At 46.5% G+C, this 22,517-nt stretch overlaps 1 long non-coding RNA gene and 7 other non-coding genes across 8 annotated transcripts in view; all 8 read right to left on the reverse strand.

Annotated features, from left to right (window-relative positions):
• The window catches only part of LOC141065393 (uncharacterized), a 250,650-nt gene that overhangs the window by 193,494 nt on the left and 34,639 nt on the right, over nt 1–22,517 (reverse strand). The window lies entirely within an intron of this gene.
• On the reverse strand, nt 9,826–9,898 carry TRNAV-UAC (transfer RNA valine (anticodon UAC)). Its single transcript has one exon. It is a non-coding gene; the product is annotated as a tRNA-Val (tRNA).
• TRNAV-CAC (transfer RNA valine (anticodon CAC)) lies at nt 9,997–10,069 on the reverse strand. Its single transcript has one exon. It is a non-coding gene; the product is annotated as a tRNA-Val (tRNA).
• Nucleotides 10,997–11,069, reverse strand: TRNAV-UAC (transfer RNA valine (anticodon UAC)). The gene has a single exon. It is a non-coding gene; the product is annotated as a tRNA-Val (tRNA).
• TRNAV-CAC (transfer RNA valine (anticodon CAC)) lies at nt 11,167–11,239 on the reverse strand. Its single transcript has one exon. It is a non-coding gene; the product is annotated as a tRNA-Val (tRNA).
• TRNAV-AAC (transfer RNA valine (anticodon AAC)) lies at nt 13,483–13,555 on the reverse strand. Its single transcript has one exon. It is a non-coding gene; the product is annotated as a tRNA-Val (tRNA).
• On the reverse strand, nt 14,640–14,713 carry TRNAV-AAC (transfer RNA valine (anticodon AAC)). The gene has a single exon. It is a non-coding gene; the product is annotated as a tRNA-Val (tRNA).
• TRNAV-CAC (transfer RNA valine (anticodon CAC)) lies at nt 15,651–15,723 on the reverse strand. The gene has a single exon. It is a non-coding gene; the product is annotated as a tRNA-Val (tRNA).

Genomic DNA, 22,517 nt, shown 5'->3' on the forward strand with positions numbered 1-22,517 from the left:
CGGCCACGAGGTCGGCGACTTACGCGCCAAAGTCGCGTTTCAAAAGTTTGTTTTGCGCTCTTTTTCAGCCAATCAGGATCCACGGACACTGTGGGCAACGTGATGACATAGGCACGGGTCACCACCATCTTTCAGAAGGGCATGCAAGTGATTCGCTTGCTTTGGTGGGCGTCACAGGGGGTATAAAAGGGCGTGCACGCCGACCGCCATCTTACTTCTGCCGATCTTACTATAGGGAGAGGTTGCTGCTGATTCTGTAGGGAGAGCGTTAGGCAGGGAAGAAGACAAAAAAACTGCTTCTGCTGCTAGCGATTTGGCCTGCACAACACACAAGTCACTGTGTGTGCAGTGCAAGGGGAGGCTATATTGTGGTGTATCAGTGGTGTTGGTTGTTGGGCTGCCTTTTAAGGCTTCCTGACACGCTGGCATTGCTGTTTACCCACTGCTCCGCAAACTGCTTTTTTAAAAGCAATCCAATCTCCCTTATCCTCTCGTCACTTTGGTCACAGGCAGCTGTGCCATCGATCGTGTCACATAGCGCTCAGATATCAGTGGGCTGCACACAATCCACAAGTGTCCAGTGTCCAAAAGTGTACGCAGAGATTCAAAATCTCCATTATCCCCTCGTCACTTTGGTCACAGGCAGCTGTGCCATCGAGCGTGTCACATAGCTCTCAGATATCAGTGGGCCGCACACAATCCAAAAGTGTCCACTGTCCACAAGTGTACGCAGAGATTCAAAATCTCCATTATCCTCTCGTCACTTTGGTCACAGGCAGCTGTGCCATCGAGCGTGTCACATAGCACTCAGATATCAGTGGGCCGCACACAATCCACAAGTGTCCACTGCCCACAAGTGTACGCAGAGATTCAAAATCTCCATTATCCTCTCGTCACTTTGGTCACAGGCAGCTGTGCCATCGAGCGTGTCACATAGCGCTCAGATATCAGTGGGCCGCACACAATCCACAAGTGTCCAGTGTCAAAAAGTGTACGCAGAGATTCAAAATCTCCATTATCCTCTCGTCATTTTGGTCACAGGCAGCTGTGCCATTGAGCGTGTCACATAGCGCTCAGATATCAGTGGGCCTCACACAATCCACAAGTGTCCACTGTCCACAAGTGTACGCAGAGATTCAAAATCTCCATTATCCTTTCGTCACTTTGGTCACAGGCAGCTGTGCCATCGAGCGTGTCACATAGCGCTCAGATATCAGTGGGCCGCACACAATCCACAAGTGTCCAGTGTCCTAAAGTGTACGCAGAGATTCAAAATCTCCATTATCCTCTCGTCACTTTGGTCACAGGCAGCTGTGCCATCGAGCGTGTCACATAGCGCTCAGATATCAGTGGGCCGCACACAATCCACAAGTGTCCACTGTCCACAAGTGTGTGCAGAAATTCTAAAACTCCCCTGTCCTATAGACACCTTGTACCTTGTTTTACATTACTATATAGTTTGTTGGATTTTGTCTACATTTCTACCAAAAATGAGGAAGGCTGGTGGAAGAGGCCGTGGAATTGGGCGGGGGTTGGCAGCTGGTAATGATGGTGTTGGTGGTGGATCTGATGGTAGTGGCAAGAGCAAAATAGGACCGAATGCAGGAGGTGCTGACCCTGTGTCATCGTCTGGCTAAATAAGGACTCGAACGCTTAGTTTTCTAGGAGTTGGCAAACCGCTTTTAAAGGCAGAGCATCAGGAAAAAGTTTTGTCTTACATTGCTGACTCAGCCTCCAGCTCTATCGCCTCCTCTTCTTCAGTTGTAAAAAGTAAAAGCACTGAGTCGTCATTGGAGGCTCATGTTCATGAACCACACCTTTCCTTGTGTCCTTCACCCCAACCAAGATTGAAGGATGACGCAGGCCATACTACTGATTACTCCATGGAGCTGTTTTCACATACCATGCCTGGATTATCAAGTCAAATGGTGAATTACCCAGGCCAAGATGAATCTGACATGGAGTGCACTGATGCACAGCCGCTGATGGATGATTCTGCTGGTACATTCACTCAGAGCACTACATTGTCCTCGCAGTGTACAGAGCCAGATTTTGACCCTGATGAGACTCAGGTGCCCCTTCCCGCACACTATACCACCATACACGGTGACACAGAGAAAGGTGCACATGACATAGAAGAGGAGGTGATGGATGACCCAGTTGTTGACCCAGATTGGCATCCATTGGGGGAAGAGGGTGCTGCTTCCAATAGCTCAGATGAGGAGCATCCACAGCAGACATCGACATCGCAACAGCTGTTATCTGGCAGGCCCGGAGCACTCCAAAGACAGGTTCCAAACATCAAAAGAGTTGCTGGACAGCTTGTCCAGAGGGTCAAAAGATCACAGCGTGCTATGCCGCAAAATGTCTGCCAAAGAAGGAAGAGTGCAGTGTGGCAGTTTTTTGAACAAAATCCTCATGATCAGGCCAAGGTTATCTGTAAGAAGTGCACAAAGACCTTTAGCCGAGGGAAAAATCTGAAAAATTTGAATACCAGTTGCATGCTTAGACATTTAAACAGCATGCACTTGCAAGCATGGACACAACACCAAACCTCAAGTGCCACATGTGCAACTGATCACAACGAAGGTAGTCAGCAACGCTACATTGTTTCCCCCACTGTAAGCCCACCGGTTAGCACAGCAGCAAATGTTGAGGTGTCGTTGCAAGGCCACAGCAGTCAGGGAATCCCACTGTTATATCAACGAAAGACTGATTCTAGGCCATCAGAAAGAACAACAACTCCATCACCATCATCAACCCTCTCTCAGTCCGCCCTGTCCACCGCTACTTCCACCATATGCAGCTCTCAAGTCCAGCTCACGCTCCCAGACACTATGAGTAGGTCAAGAAAGTACTCAGTCTCTCATCCGCGTACACTGGGTTTGAACGCCCACATTGCCAAACTAATCTCGTTTGAGATGATGCCCTTTCGGTTGGTGGAAAGCACAGCTGTCCGCGAACTCATGGCCTATGCAGTACCACTCTATGACCTACCCAGTCGCCACTTCTTCTCTCGCAAAGCCATCCCAGCCCTCCACCATCATGTGAAAGACCGCATTGTCCATGCACTCAAGCAGTCAGTGAGCGGAAAGGTGCACCTAACAACTGATGCATGGTCCAGTCGGCATGGCCAGGGCCGTTACGTGTCCATCACTGCGCACTGGGTTAATGTGGTGGATGCAGGGTCCACAGGGGACAGCGGTGGTGGGACAGTGCTGCCTAGCCCACGGTATAGGAAACAGTTGGCTGTAGGCGTTCGACCCTCCTCCTCCTCCTCCTCCAGAATCGACAGCTCGTCCACAGAGCGCAGTCGTACGAGCACTCCATCTGCAGCTGCCACTGTTGCACACGATGTGTCCCCCTATCGAGCAGCTAGTGGAAAGCGTCAGCAGGCTGTGTTGCAGATGATGTGTTTGGGCGACAGACACACCGCCGAGGTGCTGGCCGAGTACTTGAAGCTACAAACTGAGTCATGGCTGGGCAGTGTACATCTTGAGGCAGACAAGGTAGTTAGTGATAACGGCCGTAATTTTGTGGCAGCCATAGCCCTTTCAAAACTCAGCCACATACCTTGCTTGGCTCACACCTTGAACCTGGTGGTGCAGTGCTTCCTCAAAAATTATCCAGAGTTAACAGCCCTGCTCCAGAAGGTGCGAAGACTGTGCGCGCACATCCGCCGGTCGCCTGTACACTCCGTTCGTATGCAGAAGCTGCAGCGATTGCTCCACCTTCCCAACCACCGCCTCATTATCGACATTGCAACAAGGTGGAACTCCACCCTGCACATGGTAGAGCGGCTGTGCGAGCAGAGGCAGGCCATAATGCATTTGTGGGAGGATACACGGCCAGGCACTTTGAGAGCAGACATGGAGTTGACAGGTGTGCAGTGGTTGAAGCTGAAAGACCTTTGTAAAGTCCTTCAGTGTTTTGAGGAATGCACACGGCTCGTAAGCGCAGACGACGCCATCCTAAGCATGAGCATCCCACTTATGCATCTGCTCATGCAAACTTTGACGCACCTTAAGGAGCAGGCGTCTGCAGCCAATCATAGAATCATAGAATCATAGAATCATAGAATCGTAGAGTTGGAAGGGACCTCCTGGGCCATCTGGTCCAACCCCCTGCTCAAAGCAGGATTCGCTAAATCATCCCAGTCAGATGTCTGTCCAGCCTCTGTTTGAAGACTTCCATTGGAGGAGAACTCACCACTTCTCGTGGCAGCCTGTTCCACTCATTGATCACTCTAACTGTCAAAAAGTTTTTTCTAATATCTAATCTGTGTCTCCTCATGTTGATGAGGAGGAAGAGGAGGAGGGAATCCTTGATGACATTCAGCCATTGTCTGCTCAGGGACCTCTCCTGGACGAGGTGGAGGAAGAAGAGGAGGAGGAGGAGGAGGATGATGGGGATGATTACTTAGGGGAGGAGGATGCATCTCGTGGGGCAAGTGAAAATGTTGGCGTGGCAAGGTCTGGTACAGGGTTTGTGCGTGACTGGAGGGATGTGGATTTGCCAGAAAGTGCTCCTCCACCCAGCACTCGCAGTGCATCATTGACACCGGGAACATTGGCCCACATGTCAGATTATGCCTTGCGGATCCTAAAAAGGGACCCCCGCATAGCCAAAATGATGAACGATGACGACTACTGGTTGGCCAGCATCCTGGATCCACGCTATAAAGGCAAATTACAAAACATCATGCCACAGGAGAACCTTGACCTAATATTGGCTAATAAACAAGCAACTCTGGTAAATCGGTTGCTTGAGGCATTCCCTGCACACAGCAGCGGTGATGGTTCTCACACGAGCCGTACGGGCCGGGGGCAGCTTGGCAGAGGTGTTCGTGGTGCACACAGCAGAAGTGGCGTTGGAGACAGGGGTTTCATCACAATGTTGTGGACTGATTTTTCAAATACCGCTCACACAACTGGTAATACTGCATCGATGGAAAGTGACAGGAGACAGCAGTTGTCAACTATGGTTACAAACTACTTTTCCTACCATATCGATGTTCTCCCACACAGGTCATTCCCCTTTGACTATTGGGCCGCTAAACTGGACACCTGGCCTGAATTGGCACAATATGCCTTACAGGAGCTCGCTTGCCCAGCTGCAAGTGTGCTATCGGAAAGAGTCTTCAGTGCAGCTGGATCAATCCTGACAGAAAAAAGGACCCGTCTGTCAACCCAAAATGTGGATGATCTAGCCTGCATTAACATGAACCACGCATGGGTTTCCAAGGATTTTGTCCCACATTCCCCTGATGACACATAGGGTGACAGAAAAATGGCTTGCTTTGGTCCACCTCTTCCTGGTACTTCACCTATTTCGCCTTTTGCATCAGTTGAATGTCCAACATCAACATATGCCACTTTCTAAAACTCCCTAACTGTGCTGCCTCCCCCCCATGGCCGGGGTCACCACCTAGCGCACGACACCGTGCGAGTGCCGTTGCCCTGGACAGGTGGGTAGGCCGACTCTTGGGCGCGGGCACTGGCACAGGGTCCCTCATAGTGCAATCAAGTGTCTCTGACGGTGGTGGTGCACACCCGCCGTCAGACACACCGCTGTACTATGAGGGGCCCAGTGCCAGTACCGACGCCCACGAGTGGGCCCCCCTTGCTTGGCAAGGGCCCCAGCATTTGCAATCTTTACCTCTCCCTGCTCCTCCGCTGTGTAATCTGGGCCGTCAAATCCATACTGTGCCTGACACCGTCTGAGCCTGCCTCCTGAGACATATATTTTGAATGTGTACGCTATCCATACATGTTATCCAGGGATACGGTACCCTTTCTAACCTTTGTCCAATGACGTGCAATCCATACTGGGCCTAACACCGTCTGAGCCTGCCTCATGCTGTATAGACATATATTTTGAATGTGTACGCTATCCATACATGTTATCCGGGGATAAGGTACCCCTTCTAACCTTTGTGCAATGACGTGCAATCCATACTGGGCCTAACACCGTCTGAGCCTGCCTCATGCTGTATAGACATATATTTTGAATGTGTACGCTATCCATACATGTTATCCGGGGATAAGGTACCCTTTCTAACCTTTGTGCAATCACGTGCAATCCATACTGGGCCTAACACCGTCTGAGCCTGCCTCATGCTGTATAGACATATATTTTGAATGTGTACGCTATCCATACATGTTATCCGGGGATACGGTACCCCTTCTAACCTTTGTGCAATGACGTGCAATCCATACTGGGCCTAACACGGTCTGAGCCTGCCTTATGCTGTATAGACATATATTTTCAATGTGTACGCTATCCATACATGTTATCCGGGGATTTTTCACACTTTATGTATTACGTTCTGACCACAAGCAGCGCTGGCTTCTCCCCCTCTTTTTTCTTGATATTGGTTTTGTGGCTGACCACCACTGTAGCCGTGCGCGCTGGGTCATGTACGCTATTCTTTCTGTTTTCTTAGTGATTGATCTAGGCTGCTGTTCACATTAACAGCGGCCCTGCCCTGCCCTAGGCTTTATTTGATTACGCACCTGTATCTGGGCCTGGATCGTCCTTTATCTGTGGTGCTGGTCAGGCAGTGTGGAGGTTGGACCTGAAATGTCTGCATGGACCTGGCTAACCTTTATCTGCGCTTGTCCTCTGGTGCCATAGGAACGATTTTGAAATGCTTGAGGTACAGTGTGCATGTAATGAGGTCTTGCTTTTATACATTTAGGAGGCCGCAATGGCACAGCGAACATAAAAAACGTAGAGTAGGACTCCCCATACGAGACTGCCTTGACGTGGCGGGGTAGCTCAAACAATTGATCAATTTTTTGCTAAATGTCTCATTTTTGAATACAGATAGAAACCAATGTGTGTTTTCACACTTTATGTATTACGTTCTGACCACAAGCAGCGCTGGCTTCTCCCCCTCTTTTTTCTTGATATTGGTTTTGTGGCTGACCACCACTGTAGCCGTGCGCGCTGGGTCATGTACGCTATTCTTTCTGTTTTCTTAGTGATTGATCTAGGCTGCTGTTCACATTAACAGCGGCCCTGCCCTGCCCTAGGCTTTATTTGATTACGCACCTGTATCTGGGCCTGGATCGTCCTTTATCTGTGGTGCAGGTCAGGCAGTGTGGAGGTTGGACCTGAAATGTCTGCATGGACCTGGCTAACCTTTATCTGCGCTTGTCCTCTGGTGCCATAGGAACGATTTTGAAATGCTTGAGGTACAGTGTGCATGTAATGAGGTCTTGCTTTTATACATTTAGGAGGCCGCAATGGCACAGCGAACATAAAAAACGTAGAGTAGGACTCCCCATACGAGACTGCCTTGACGTGGCGGGGTAGCTCAAACAATTGATCAATTTTTTGCTAAATGTCTCATTTTTGAATACAGATAGAAACCAATGTGTGTTTTCACACTTTATGTATTACGTTCTGACCACAAGCAGCGCTGGCTTCTCCCCCTCTTTTTTCTTGATATTGGTTTTGTGGCTGACCACCACTGTAGCCGTGCGCGCTGGGTCATGTACGCTATTCTTTCTGTTTTCTTAGTGATTGATCTAGGCTGCTGTTCACATTAACAGCGGCCCTGCCCTGCCCTAGGCTTTATTTGATTACGCACCTGTATCTGGGCCTGGATCGTCCTTTATCTGTGGTGCTGGTCAGGCAGTGTGGAGGTTGGACCTGAAATGTCTGCATGGACCTGGCTAACCTTTATCTGCGCTTGTCCTCTGGTGCCATAGGAACGATTTTGAAATGCTTGAGGTACAGTGTGCATGTAATGAGGTCTTGCTTTTATACATTTAGGAGGCCGCAATGGCACAGCGAACATAAAAAACGTAGAGTAGGACTCCCCATACGAGACTGCCTTGACGTGGCGGGGTAGCTCAAACAATTGATCAATTTTTTGCTAAATGTCTCATTTTTGAATACAGATAGAAACCAATGTGTGTTTTCACACTTTATGTATTACGTTCTGACCACAAGCAGCGCTGGCTTCTCCCCCTCTTTTTTCTATATATTTTGAATGTGTACGCTATCCATACATGTTATCCGGGGATACGGTACCCCTTCTAACCTTTGTGCAATGATGTGCAATCCATACTGGGCCTAACACCGTCTGAGCCTGCCTCATGCTGTATAGACATATATTTTGAATGTGTACGCTATCCATACATGTTATCCGGGGATACGGTACCCCTTCTAACCTTTGTGCAATGACGTGCAATCCATACTGGCCCTAACACCGTCTGAGCCTGCCTCATGCTGTATAGACATATATTTTGAATGTGTACGCTATCCATACATGTTATCCAGGGATACGGTACCCTTTCTAACCTTTGTGCAATCACGTGCAATCCATACTGGGCGTGAGAACGGCTGGCGAGCTGTTAAGCAAGCTACAGCACCTGTCCAGACAAGTACAGGGATTCCCTAGCGAGGAGACTTATTTGATTGTTTTCTATGTTGGGACAGCAATTTTTGGGGCGCACTATACTCTGGAGAATGATAGATGGGGCCCACCATACACTGGAACATTCCAAAGGTGGACATCAGACACTGGAGCAGCATTTACAGGGCCCATTATACACTAGAGCATTAGAAATGGGGCCCATTATGTTTGGAGCATTATTTGGGCCCATAAGACAGTGGAGCTTCATCCATGGGGACCAACATATACTGTAGCATTATGTGGAGCTCATCATATACTGTTTCAAACATTATATGGGACCAATGATTTTGTATGGAGAAATAGATGGGCCTCGTCATGAGATGTAAAAAGTGAGGTATTTTTCATTGTACTATACCGCTATTTCTCTGCCGTATCGGAGCATGATGAGTTGTGGTATGTGTTAAAGGGGCGCTCTTTCGCCCAGGGCACATGAAAACCTGCAGTCAGCCCTCCCCCCCCACAAATTTAGCCAAATAACCCCCATTTTTCAGTGCGTAACTTGTATTATGAAGTTAATTAAGGTTGACAAGCTTAAGTAAGAAGAATTGATGCTTTTGGCATTCAAATGGGCACTGTAGGTGTGTTTCCTGTCCTCCTCTCACTGCCGACTTTTATTCCCCATTGACTTACATTGGGATTCGTGTGTCGGGACGACCCCGACTTTTCCCTATTATCGGACGATCTTGCTCGACCCGACTTATGGAAAAGTCGGGTTTCACGAAACGAAACGCGACCCTAAAAAACCAAAAGTCGCTCAACTCTAGTGACAACCACTACACTTCAGAAACTCCATGCAAAGATAAAGATGTTTAAACATGCTGAAATGAACTTGAAAAAGAAAAAAACAGCCAGCCAAAGTCAAGAGGTCTTCCTCTATGTCTGAAGACAGGACAAAGTGCATTTTGAAACACAGGAACCTTTTATTTGTCAGGATATTGGAGAAAAAGAACAAACAGGGAAACAAAACCATGCTCCACAAAACATTCTCATGCCTTTGTCCAAAAGCCAAAAAGAAAAAGCACCTAGATGCCTGCTTTCGCACCTTGATCCTATCAGGTGTTACTTGAATTAGGAACACTTAGACACTGTCAAAAACACACATGCTTGCCAAAAGCAAAAACGGGTAGAAATAATCACATTGGTAAAAGTAATGCTCATTAAACCAGCAATAGAATATGCTAACTAATGCTAATTAAGCCAACAATATACGTTTGTGATCAAAATAAAGAAAAGCCACATGTTTCTGCCCGGGATCAAAACAGGGAACTTTCAGGAGGATGGCAAACAGGACAATCACTACACTACAGTAAACAGACAAGAGCATTTACTGTGGTCATGGCAAGGATTAAAGATCAAGCACTCATTGTCAAAAGCGCAAGTTTGCAAGAGAAACGCTGTGTTTCTGCCCAGTTTCGAACTGAGGACCTTTCGCGTGTAAAACGAACGTGATAACCGCTACACTACAGAAACCAACTGATTTTAAAAAAACAAAAAATGCTGTGGTCATGGCAAGCAATAAAGAACAAGCACTGAAAGTCAAAAAGATCGTTTTCCAAGAGAAAAAGCTGTGTTTCTGCCCAGTTTCGAACTGGGGCCCTTTCGTGTGTGAGGCGAACGTGATAACCGCTACACTACAGAAACCGGATGCAAGTCATTACTGTGGTGACAACAAGCAATCGAGATCAAGAACTGAAAGTCAAAAGCTTGGATACCAAAGGGTAACAGCGTGTTTCTGCCCAGTTTCGAACTGGGGACCCTTCGCGTGTTAGGTGTACGTGATAACCACTACACTACAGAAACCGGCTGTGGAAGGTTACTGTGGTCATGATGAGCCATCGAGAACAAAGACTCAACATCAAAAGCTTTAATGGCAACGCCTAATGTCATGCTTCTATGCAGTTTCGAACTGGGGACCGTTAGCGTGTGAGGTGAACGTGACAACCACTACGCTTCAGAAACTCCATGCAAAGCTAAAGATGTTTAAACATGCTGAAATGAACTTGAAAAAGAAAAAAACAGCCAGCCAAAGTCAAGAGGTCTTCCTCTATGTCTGAAGACAGGACAAAGTGCATTTTGCAACACAGGAACCTTTCATTTGTCAGGCTATTGGAGAAAAAGAACAAACAGGGAAACAAAACCATGCTCCACAAAACATTCTCATGCCTTTGTCCAAAAGCCAAAAAGAAAAAGCACCTAGATGCCTGCTTTCGCACCTTGATCCTATCAGGTGTTACTTGAATTAGGAACACTTAGACACTGTCAAAAACACACATGCTTGCCAAAAGCAAAAACGGGTAGAAATAATCACATTGGTAAAAGTAATGCTCATTAAACCAGCAATAGGATATGCTAACTAAGGCTAATTAAGCCAACAATATACATTTGTGATCAAAATAAAGAAAAGCCACATGTTTCTGCCCGGGATCAAAACAGGGAACTTTCAGGAGGATGACAAACAGGACAATCACTACACTACAGTAACCAGACAAGAGCGTTTACTGTGGTCATGACAAGCATTAAAGATCAAGCACTCATTGTCAAAAGCTCTAGTTTGCAAGAGGAACGCAGTGTTTCTGCCCAGTTTCGAACTGAGGACCTTTCGCGTGTAAAGCGAACATGATAACCGCTACACTACAGAAACCAACCTATTCAACCAAACAAAAAATGCTGTGGTTATGGCAAGCAATAAAGAACAAGCACTGAAAGTCAAAAAGCTCGTTTTCCAAGAGAAAAAGCGGTGTTTCTGCCCAGTTTCGAACTGGGGACTTTTCGCGTGTGAGGCGAACGTGATAACCGCTACACTACAGAAACCGGATGCAAGTGATTACTGTGGTGACAACAAGCAATCGAGATCAAGAACTGAAAGTCAAAAGCTTGGATACCAAAGGGTAACAGCGTGTTTCTGCCCAGTTTCGAACTGGGGACCCTTCGCGTGATAACCACTACACTACAAAAACCGGCTGAGGAAGGTTACTGTGGTCATGACAAGCCATCGAGAACAAAGACTCAACATCAAAAGCTTTAATATCAACGCCTAATGTCATGCTTCTATGCAGTTTCGAACTGGGGAACGTTCGCGTGTGAGGTGAACGTGACAACCACTACACTTCAGAAACTCCATGCAAAGCTAAAGATGTTTAAACATGCTGAAATGAACTTGAAAAAGAAAAAAACAGCCAGCCAAAGTCAAGAGGTCTTCCTCTATGTCTGAAGACAGGACAAAGTGCATTTTGCAACACAGGAACCTTTCATTTGTCAGGCTATTGGAGAAAAAGAACAAACAGGGAAACAAAACCATGCTCCACAAAACATTCTCATGCCTTTGTCCAAAAGCCAAAAAGAAAAAGCACCTAGATGCCTGCTTTCGCACCTTGATCCTATCAGGTGTTACTTGAATTAGGAACACTTAGACACTGTCAAAAACACACATGCTTGCCAAAAGCAAAAACGGGTAGAAATAATCACATTGGTAAAAGTAATGCTCATTAAACCAGCAATAGAATATGCTAACTAAGGCTAATTAAGCCAACAATATACGTTTGTGATCAAAATAAAGAAAAGCCACATGTTTCTGCCCGGGATCAAAACAGGGAACTTTCAGGAGGATGGCAAACAGGACAATCACTACACTACAGTAACCAGACAAGAGCGTTTACTGCGGTCATGGCAAGCATTAAAGATCAAGCACTCATTGTCAAAAGCGCTAGTTTGCAAGAGAAAAGCTGTGTTTCTGCCCAGTTTCAAACTGGGGACCTTTCGCGTGTGAGGCAAATGTGATAACCGCTACACTACAGAAACCAGATGCAAGTGCTTACTGTGGTGACAACAAGCAATCGAGATCAAGAACTGAAAGTCAAAAGCTTGGATACCAAAGGGTACCAGCGTGTTTCCGCCCAGTTTCGAACTAGAGACCTTTCGCGTGTTAGGCGAACGTGATAACCACTACACTGCAGAAACCGGCTGCGGAAGGTTACTGTGGTCATGACGAGCCATCGAGAACAAAGACTCAACGTCAAAAGCTTTAATATCAACGCCTAATGTCATGCTTCTATCCAGTTTAGAACTGGGGACCGTTCGCGTGTGAGGTGAACATGACAACTACTACACTTCAGAAACTCCATGCAAAGCTAAATATGTTTAAACATGCTGAAATGAATTTGAAAAAGAAAAAAACAGCCAGCCAAAGTCAAGAGGTCTTCCTCTATGTCTGAAGACAGGACAAAGTGCATTTTGCAACACAGGAACCTTTCATTTGTCAGGCTATTGGAGAAAAAGAACAAACAGGGAAACAAAACCATGCTCCACAAAACAATCTCATGCCTTTGTCCAAAAGCCAAAAAGAAAAAGCACCTAGATGCCTGCTTTCGCACCTTGATCCTATCAGGTGTTACTTGAATTAGGAACACATAGACACTGTCAAAAACACACTTGCTTGCCAAAAGCAAAAACGGGTAGAAATAATCACATTGGTAAAAGTAATGCTCATTAAACCAGCAATAGAATATGCTAACTAAGGCTAATTAAGCCAACAATATACGTTTGTGATCAAAATAAAGAAAAGCCACATGTTTCTGCCCGGGATCAAAACAGGGAACTTTCAGGAGGATGGCAAACAGGACAATCACTACACTACAGTAACCAGACAAGAGCGTTTACTGTGGTCATGGCAAGCATTAAAGATCAAGAACTCATTGTCAAAAGCACTAGTTTGCAAGAGGAACGTTGAGTTTCTGCCCAGTTTCTTACTGAGGACCTTTCGCGTGTAAAGCAAACGTGATAACCGCTACACTACAGAAACCAACCGATTCAAACAAACAAAAGATGTTGTGGTCTTGGCAAGCAATAAAGAACAAGCACTGAAAGTCAAAAAGATCGTTTTGCAAGAGAAAAAGCTGTGTTTCTGCCCAGTTTCGAACTGGGGACCTTTTGCGTGTGAGGCGAACGTGATAACCGCTACACTACAGCAACCAGATGCAAGCGCTTACTGTGGTGACAACAAGCAATCGAGATCAAGAACTGAAAGTCAAAAGCTTGGATACCAAAGGGTAACAGCGTGTTTCTGCCCAGTTTCGAACTGGGGACCTTTCGCGTGTTAGGCGAACGTGATAACCACTACACTACAGAAACCGGCTGCGCAAGGTTACTGTGGTCATGACGAGCCATCGAGAACAAAGACTCAACGTCAAAAGATTTAATGTCAAGCTCCTATCCAGATTCGAACTGGTGACCGTTCGCGTGTGAGGTGAACGTGACAACCACTACACTTCAGAAACTCCATGCAAAGCTAAAGATGTTTAAACATGCTGAAATGAACTTGAAAAAGAAAAAAACAGCCAGCCAAAGTCAAGAGGTCTTCCTATATGTCTGAAGACAGGACAAAGTGCATTTTGCAACACAGGAACCTTTTATTTGTCAGGCTATTGGAAAAAAAGAACAAACAGGGAAACAAAACCATGCTCCACAAAACATTCTCATGCCTTTGTCCAAAAGCCAAAAAGAAAAAGCACCTAGATGCCTGCTTTCGCACCTTGATCCTATCAGGTGTTACTTGAATTAGGAATACTTAGACACTGTCAAAAACACACATGCTTGCCAAAAGCAAAAACGGGTAGAAATAATCACATTGGTAAAAGTAATGCTCAATAAACCAGCAATAGAATATGCTAACTAAGGCTAATTAAGCCAACAATATACGTTTGTGATCAAAATAAAGAAAAGCCACATGTTTCTGCCCGGGATCAAAACAGGGAACTTTCAGGAGGATGGCAAACAGGACAATCACTACACTACAGTAACCAGACAAGAGCGTTTACTGTGGTCATGGCAAGCATTAAAGATCAAGCACTCATTGTCAAAAGCGCTAGTTTGCAAGAGGAACGCTGTGATTCTGCCCAGTTTCAAACTGAGGACCTTTCGCATGTAAAGCGAACGTGATAACCGCTACACTACAGAAACCAACCGATTCAAACAAACAAAAAATGCTGTGGTCATGGCAAGCAATAAAGAACAAGCACTGAAAGTCAAAAAGATCGTTTTCCAAGAGAAAAAGCTGTGTTTCTGCCAAGTTTCGAACTGGGGACCATTCGCGTGTGAGGCAAAAGTGATAACCTCTACACTACAGAAACCGGATGCAAGCGCTTACTGTGGTGACAACAAGCAATCGAGATCAAGAACTGAAAGTCAAAAGCTTGGATACCAAAGGGGAACAGCGTGGTTCTGCCCAGTTTCGAACTGGGGACCTTTCGCGTGTTAGGCGAACGTGATAACCACTACACTACAGAAACCGGCTGCGGAAGGTTACTGTGGTCATGACGAGCCATCGAGAACAAAGACTCAACATCAAAAGCTTTAATGTCAACGCCTAATGTCATGCTTCTATCCAGTTTCGAACTGGGGACCGTTCGCGTGTGAGGTGAACGTGACAACCACTACACTTCAGAAACTCCATGCAAAGATAAAGATGTTTAAACATGCTGAAATGAACTTGAAAAAGAAAAAAACAGCCAGCCAAAGTCAAGAGGTCTTCCTCTATGTCTGAAGACAGGACAAAGTGCATTTTGCAACACAGGAACCTTTCATTTGTCAGGCTATTGGAGAAAAAGAACAAACAGGGAAACAAAACCATGCTCCACAAAACATTCTCATGCCTTTGTCCAAAAGCCAAAAAGAAAAAGCACCTAGATGCCTGCTTTCGCACCTTGATCCTATCAGGTGTTACTTGAATTAGGAACACTTAGACACTGTCAAAAACACACATGCTTGCCAAAACCAAAAACGGGAAGAAATAATCACATTGGTAAAAGTAATGCTCATTAAACCAGCAATAGAATATGCTAACTAAGGCTAATTAAGCCAACAATATACGTTTGTGATCAAAATAAAGAAAAGCCACATGTTTCTGCCCGGGATCAAAACAGGGAACTTTCAGGAGGATGGCAAACAGGACAATCACTACACTACAGTAACCAGACAAGAGCGTTTACTGTGGTCATGGCAAGCATTAAAGATCAAGCACTCATTGTCAAAAACGCTAGTTTGCAAGAGGAACGCTGTGTTTCTGCCCAGTTTCTTACTGACGTCCTTTCGCGTGTAAAGCGAACGTGATAACCGCTACACTACAGAAACCAACCGATTCAAACAAACAAAAAATGCTGTGGTCATGGCAAGCAATAAAGAACAAGCACTGAAAGTCAAAAAGATCGTTTTCCAAGAGAAAAAGCTGTGTTTCTGCCCAGTTTCGAACTGGGGACCTTTCGCGTGTGAGGCGAACGTGATAACCGCTACACTACAGAAACCGGATGCAAGTGCTTACTGTGGTGACAACAAGCAATCGAGATCAAGAACTGAAAGTCAAAAGCTTGGATACCAAAGGGTAACAGCGTGTTTCTGCCCAGTTTCGATCTGGGGACCTTTCGCGTGTTAGGCGAACGTGATAACTAGAGTTGAGCGAAACGGGTCGAAAAAATTCAAAAGTCGGGTTTCATGAAACGAAACCCGACCCTAGGATGAGGTCGGCCACGAGGTCGGCGACTTACGCGCCAAAGTCGAGTTTCAAAAGTTTGTTTTGTGCTCTTTTTCAGCCAATCAGGATCCACGGACAATGTGGGCAACGTGATGACCTAGGCACGGGTCGCCACCATCTTTCAGAAGGGCATGCAAGTGATTGGCTTGCTTTGGTTGGCGTCACAGGGGGTATAAAAGGGCGTGCACGCCGACCGCCATCTTACTTCTGCCGATCTTAGTATAGGGAGAGGTTGCTGCTGATTCTGTAGGGATAAAAAAAAAAATAAAAAAAATAAAAAACAAACAAAAAAAAAAAAAAACCACAAGGGTCGCCGTGACGTGGCGGGATGGCTTGTACATTATTTTGATCAAAATTATGTTTACTAAATACCCTTATTATTATCATTACCTTTGTGCATTATTTGCAGTATATTTTTTACTTTTTAGTTATATTTGTGTGTTTTTTGCTTTTTGTTTTCTCTGGTTAATGGTCATGTGTTAATATGCACTTACATTGTGCATACACATTAACTTACTTTTCTCAGTTCAGATTTGTTTTTTATTCATTTCATTGTGCATTCAGTGCATATATGGGTGTGACCGCCCTCTTTCTGAGCTGGGAAAGCCATCCAGTCTGGCCTAAGCTGTTACTAGTGGTTCAGTCGCTCGACCCTTATTCACATTCACGCCACTTGGCAAGTGAAAAGGTTTTAAATACTAGAGTAGGGACTGTCCCACAAGGGTTGCCGTGACGTGGCAGGATGGCTTGTACATTATTTTGATCAAAATTATGTTTACTAAATACCCTTATTATTATCATTACCTTTGTGCATTATTTGCAGTATATTTTTTACTTTTTAGTTATATTTGCGTGTTTTTTGCTCTTTGTTTTCTCTGGTTAATGGTCATGTGTTAATATGCACTTACATTGTGCATACACATTAACTTACTTTTCTCAGTTCAGATTTGTTTTTTATTCATTTCATTGTGCATTCAGTGCATATATGGGTGTGACCACCCTCTTTCTGAGCTGGGAAAGCCATCCAGTCTGGCCTAAGCTGTTACTAGTGGTTCAGTCGCTCGACCCTTATTCACATTCACGCCACTTGGCAAGTGAAAAGGTTTTAAATACTAGAGTAGGGACTGTCCCACAAGGGTTGCCGTGACGTGGCGGGATGGCTTGTACATTATTTTGATCAAAATTATGTTTACTAAATACCCTTATTATTATCATTACCTTTGTGCATTATTTGCAGTATATTTTTTACTTTTTAGTTATATTTGTGTGTTTTTTGCCTTTTGATTCTGTAGGGAGAGCGTTAGGCAGGGAAGAAGACAAAAAAACTGCTTCTGCTGCTAGCGATTTGGCCTGCACAACACACAAGTCACTGTGTGTGCAGTGCAAGGGGAGGCTATATTGTGGTGTATCAGTGGTGTTGGTTGTTGGGCTGCCTTTTAAGGCTTCCTGACACACTGGCATTGCTGTTTACCCACTGCTCTGCAAACTGCTTTATTAAAAGCAATCCAATCTCCATTATCCTCTTGTCACTTTTGTCACAGCTGTGCCATCGAGCGTGTCACATAGCGCTCAGATATCAGTGGGCCTCACACAATCCACAAGTGTCCAGTGTCCAAAATTGTACGCAGAGATTCAAAATCTCCATTATCCTCTCGTCACTTTGGTCACAGGCAGCTGTGCCATCGAGCGTGTCACATAGCGCTCAGATATCAGTGGGCCTCACACAATCCACAAGTGTCCAGTGTCCAAAAGTGTGCGCAGAGATTCAAAATCTCCATTATCCTCTCGTCACTTTGGTCACAGGCAGCTGTGCCATCGAGCGTGTCACATAGCGCTCAGATATCAGTGGGCCTCACACAATCCACAAGTGTCCAGTGTCCAAAAGTGTGCGCAGAGATTCAAAATCTCCATTATCCTCTCGTCACTTTGGTCACAGGCAGCTGTGCCATCGAGCCTGTCACATAGCGCTCAGATATCAGTGGGCCTCACACAATCTACAAGTGTCCAGTGTCCAAAAGTGTACGCAGAGATTCAAAATCTCCATTATCCTCTCGTCACTTTGGTCACAGGCAGCTGTGCCATCGAGCGTGTCACATAGCGCTCAGATATCAGTGGGCCTCACACAATCCACAAGTGTCCAGTGTCCAAAAGTGTACGCAGAGATTCAAAATCTCCATTATCCTCTCGTCACTTTGGTCACAGGCAGCTGTGCCATCGAGCGTGTCACATAGCGCTCAGATATCAGTGGGCCTCACACAATCCACAAGTGTCCAGTGTCCAAAAGTGTACGCAGAGATTCAAAATCTCCATTATCCTCTCGTCACTTTGGTCACAGGCAGCTGTGCCATCGAGCGTGTCACATAGCGCTCAGATATCAGTGGGCCTCACACAATCCACAAGTGTCCAGTGTCCAAAAGTGTGCGCAGAGATTCAAAATCTCCATTATCCTCTCGTCACTTTGGTCACAGGCAGCTGTGCCATCGAGCCTGTCACATAGCGCTCAGATATCAGTGGGCCTCACACAATCCACAAGTGTCCAGTGTCCAAAAGTGTGCGCAGAGATTCAAAATCTCCATTATCCTCTCGTCACTTTGGTCACAGGCAGCTGTGCCATCGAGCGTGTCACATAGCGCTCAGATATCAGTGGGCCTCACACAATCCACAAGTGTCCAGTGTCCAAAAGTGTGCGCAGAGATTCAAAATCTCCATTATCCTCTCGTCACTTTGGTCACAGGCAGCTGTGCCATCGAGCGTGTCACATAGCGCTCAGATATCAGTGGGCCTCACACAATCCACAAGTGTCCAGTGTCCAAAAGTGTGCGCAGAGATTCAAAATCTCCATTATCCTCTCGTCACTTTGGTCACAGGCAGCTGTGCCATCGAGCGTGTCACATAGCGCTCAGATATCAGTGGGCCTCACACAATCCACAAGTGTCCAGGGTCCAAAAGTGTACGCAAAGATTCAAAATCTCCATTATCCTCTAGTCACTTTGGTCACAGGCAGCTGTGCCATCGAGCGTGTCACATAGCGCTCAGATATCAGTGGGCCTCACACAATCCACAAGTGTCCAGTGTCCAAAAGTGTACGCAGAGATTCAAAATCTCCATTATCCTCTCGTCACTTTGGTCACAGGCAGCTGTGCCATCGAGCGTGTCACATAGCGCTCAGATATCAGTGGGCCTCACACAATCTACAAGTGTCCAGTGTCCAAAAGTGTACGCAGAGATTCAAAATCTCCATTATCCTCTCGTCACTTTGGTCACAGGCAGCTGTGCCATCGAGCGTGTCACATAGCGCTCAGATATCAGTGGGCCTCACACAATCCACAAGTGTCCAGTGTACAAAAGTGTACGCAGAGATTCAAAATCTCCATTATCCTCTCGTCACTTTGGTCACAGGCAGCTGTGCCATCGAGCGTGTCACATAGCGCTCAGATATCAGTGGGCGTCACACAATCTACAAGTGTCCAGTGTCCAAAAGTGTACGCAGAGATTCAAAATCTCCATTATCCTCTCGTCACTTTGGTCACAGGCAGCTGTGCCATCGAGCGTGTCACATAGCGCTCAGATATCAGTGGGCCTCACACAATCTACAAGTGTCCAGTGTCCAAAAGTGTGCGCAGAGATTCAAAATCTCCATTATCCTCTCGTCACTTTGGTCACAGGCAGCTGTGCCATCGAGTGTGTCACATAGCGCTCAGATATCAGTGGGCCTCACACAATCCACAAGTGTCCAGTGTCCAAAAGTGTACGCAGAGATTCAAAATCTCCATTATCCTCTCGTCACTTTGGTCACAGGCAGCTGTGCCATCGAGCGTGTCACATAGCGCTCAGATATCAGTGGGCCTCACACAATCCACAAGTGTCCAGTGTCCAAAAGTGTACGCAGAGATTCAAAATCTCCATTATCCTCTCGTCACTTTGGTCACAGGCAGCTGTGCCATCGAGCGTGTCACATAGCGCTCAGATATCAGTGGGCCTCACACAATCCACAAGTGTCCAGTGTCCAAAAGTGTACGCAGAGATTCAAAATCTCCATTATCCTCTCGTGACTTTGGTCACAGGCAGCTGTGCCATCGAGCGTGTCACATAGCGCTCAGATATCAGTGGGCCTCACACAATCTACAAGTGTCCAGTGTCCAAAAGTGTACGCAGAGATTCAAAATCTCCATTATCCTCTCGTCACTTTGGTCACAGGCAGCTGTGCCATCGAGCGTGTCACATAGCGCTCAGATATCAGTGGGCCTCACACAATCCACAATTGTACAGTGTCCAAAAGTGTACGCAGAGATTCAAAATCTCCATTATCCTCTCGTCACTTTGGTCACAGGCAGCTGTGCCATCGAGCATGTCACATAGCGCTCAGATATCAGTGGGCCTCACACAATCCACAAGTGTCCAGTGTCCAAAAGTGTACGCAGAGATTCAAAATCTCCATGATCCTCTCGTCACTTTGGTCACAGGCAGCTGTGCCATCGAGCGTGTCACATAGCGCTCAGATATCAGTGGGCCTCACACAATCCAAAAGTGTCCACTGTCCACAAGTGTGTGCAGAAATTCTAAATCTCCCCTGTCCTATAGACACCTTTTTCCTCTTTTTTCTTATTACTATATAGTTTGATGGATTTTGTCTACATTTCTACCAAAAATGAGGAAGGCTGGTGGAAGAGGCTGTGGAATTGGGCGGGGGTTAGCAGCTGGTAATGATTGTGTTGGTGGTGGATCTGATGGTAGTGTCAAGAGCAAAATAGGACTGAATGCAGGAGGTGCTGCCCCTGCGTCATCGTCTGGCTACATAAGGCCTCGAACGCTTAGTTTTCTAGGAGTTGGCAAACCGCTTTTAAAGGCAGAGCATCAGGAAAAAGTTTTGTCTTACATTGCTGACTCAGCCTCCAGCTCTATCGCCTCCTCTTCTTCAGTTGTAAAAAGTAAAAGCACTGAGTCGTCATTGGAGGCTCATGTTCATGAACCACACCTTTCCTTGTGTCCTCCACCCCAACCAAGATTGAAGGATGAAGCAGGCCATACTACTGATTACTCCATGGAGCTGTTTTCAAATACCATGCCTGGATTATCAAGTCAAATGGTGAATTACCCAGGCCAAGATGAATCTGACATGGAGTGCACTGATGCACAGCCGCTGATGGATGATTCTGCTGGTACATTCTCTCAGAGCACTACATTGTCCTCGCAGTGTACAGAGCCAGATTTTGACCCTGATGAGACTCAGGTGCCCCTTCCCGCACACTATACCACCATACACGGTGACACAGAGAAAGGTGCACATGACATAGAAGAGGAGGCGATGGATGACCCAGTTGTTGACCCAGATTGGCATCCATTGGGGGAAGAGGGTGCTGCTTCCAATAGCTCAGATGAGGAGCATCCACAGCAGACATCGACATCGCAACAGCTGTTATCTGGCAGGCCCGGAGCACTCCAAAGACAGGTTCCAAACATCAAAAGAGTTGCTGGACAGCTTGTCCGGAGGGTCAAAAGATCACAGCGTGCTAGGCCGCAAAATGTCTGCCAAAGTAGGAAGAGTGCAGTGTGGCACTTTTTTGAACAAAATCCTCATGATCAGGCCAAGGTTATCTGTAAGAAGTGCGCAAAGACCTTTAGCCGAGGGAAAAATCTGAAAAATTTGAATACCAGTTGCATGCTTAGACATTTAACCAGCATGCACTTGCAAGCGTGGACACAACACCAAACCTCAAGTGCCACATGTGCAACTGATCACAACGAAGGTAGTCAGCAATGCTACATTGTTTCCCCCACTGTAAGCCAACCGGTTAGCACAGCAGCAAATGTTGAGGTGTCGTTGCAAGGCCACAGCAGTCAGGGAATCCCACTGTTATATCAACGAAAGACTGATTCTAGGCCATCAGAAAGAACACCAACTCCATCACCATCATCAACCCTCTCTCAGTCCGCCCTGTCCACCGCTACTTCCATCATATGCAGCTCTCAAGTCCAGCTCACCCTCCCAGACACTATGAGTAGGTCAAGAAAGTACTCAGTCTCTCATCCGCGTACACTGGGTTTGAACGCCCACATTGCCAAACTAATCTCGTTTGAGATGATGCCCTTTTGGTTGGTGGAAAGCACAGCTTTCCGCGAACTCATGGCCTATGCAGTACCACGCTATGACCTACCCAGTCGCCACTTCTTCTCTCGCAAAGCCATCCCAGCCCTCCACCATCATGTGAAAGACCGCATTGTCCATGCACTCAAGCAGTCAGTGAGCGGAAAGGTGCACCTCACAACTGATGCATGGTCCAGTCGGCATGGCCAGGGCCGTTACGTGTCCATCACTGCGCACTGGGTTAATGTGGTGGATGCAGGGTCCACAGGGGACAGCGGTGGTGGGACAGTGCTGCCTAGCCCACGGTATAGGAAACAGTTGGCTGTAGGCGTTCGACCCTCCTCCTCCTCCTCCTCCTCCAGAAGCGAAAGCTCGTCCACAGAGCGCAGTCGTACGAGCACTCCATCTGCAGCTGCCACTGTTGCACACGATGTGTCCCCCTATCGAGCAGCTAGTGGAAAGCATCAGCAGGCTGTGTTGCA

The sequence above is a fragment of the Dendrobates tinctorius genome, unplaced genomic scaffold (genome assembly GCF_039654945.1).
Source record: "Dendrobates tinctorius isolate UK_male_01 unplaced genomic scaffold, ASM3965494v1 ptg000251l, whole genome shotgun sequence".
Classification (NCBI taxonomy): domain Eukaryota; kingdom Metazoa; phylum Chordata; class Amphibia; order Anura; family Dendrobatidae; genus Dendrobates; species Dendrobates tinctorius.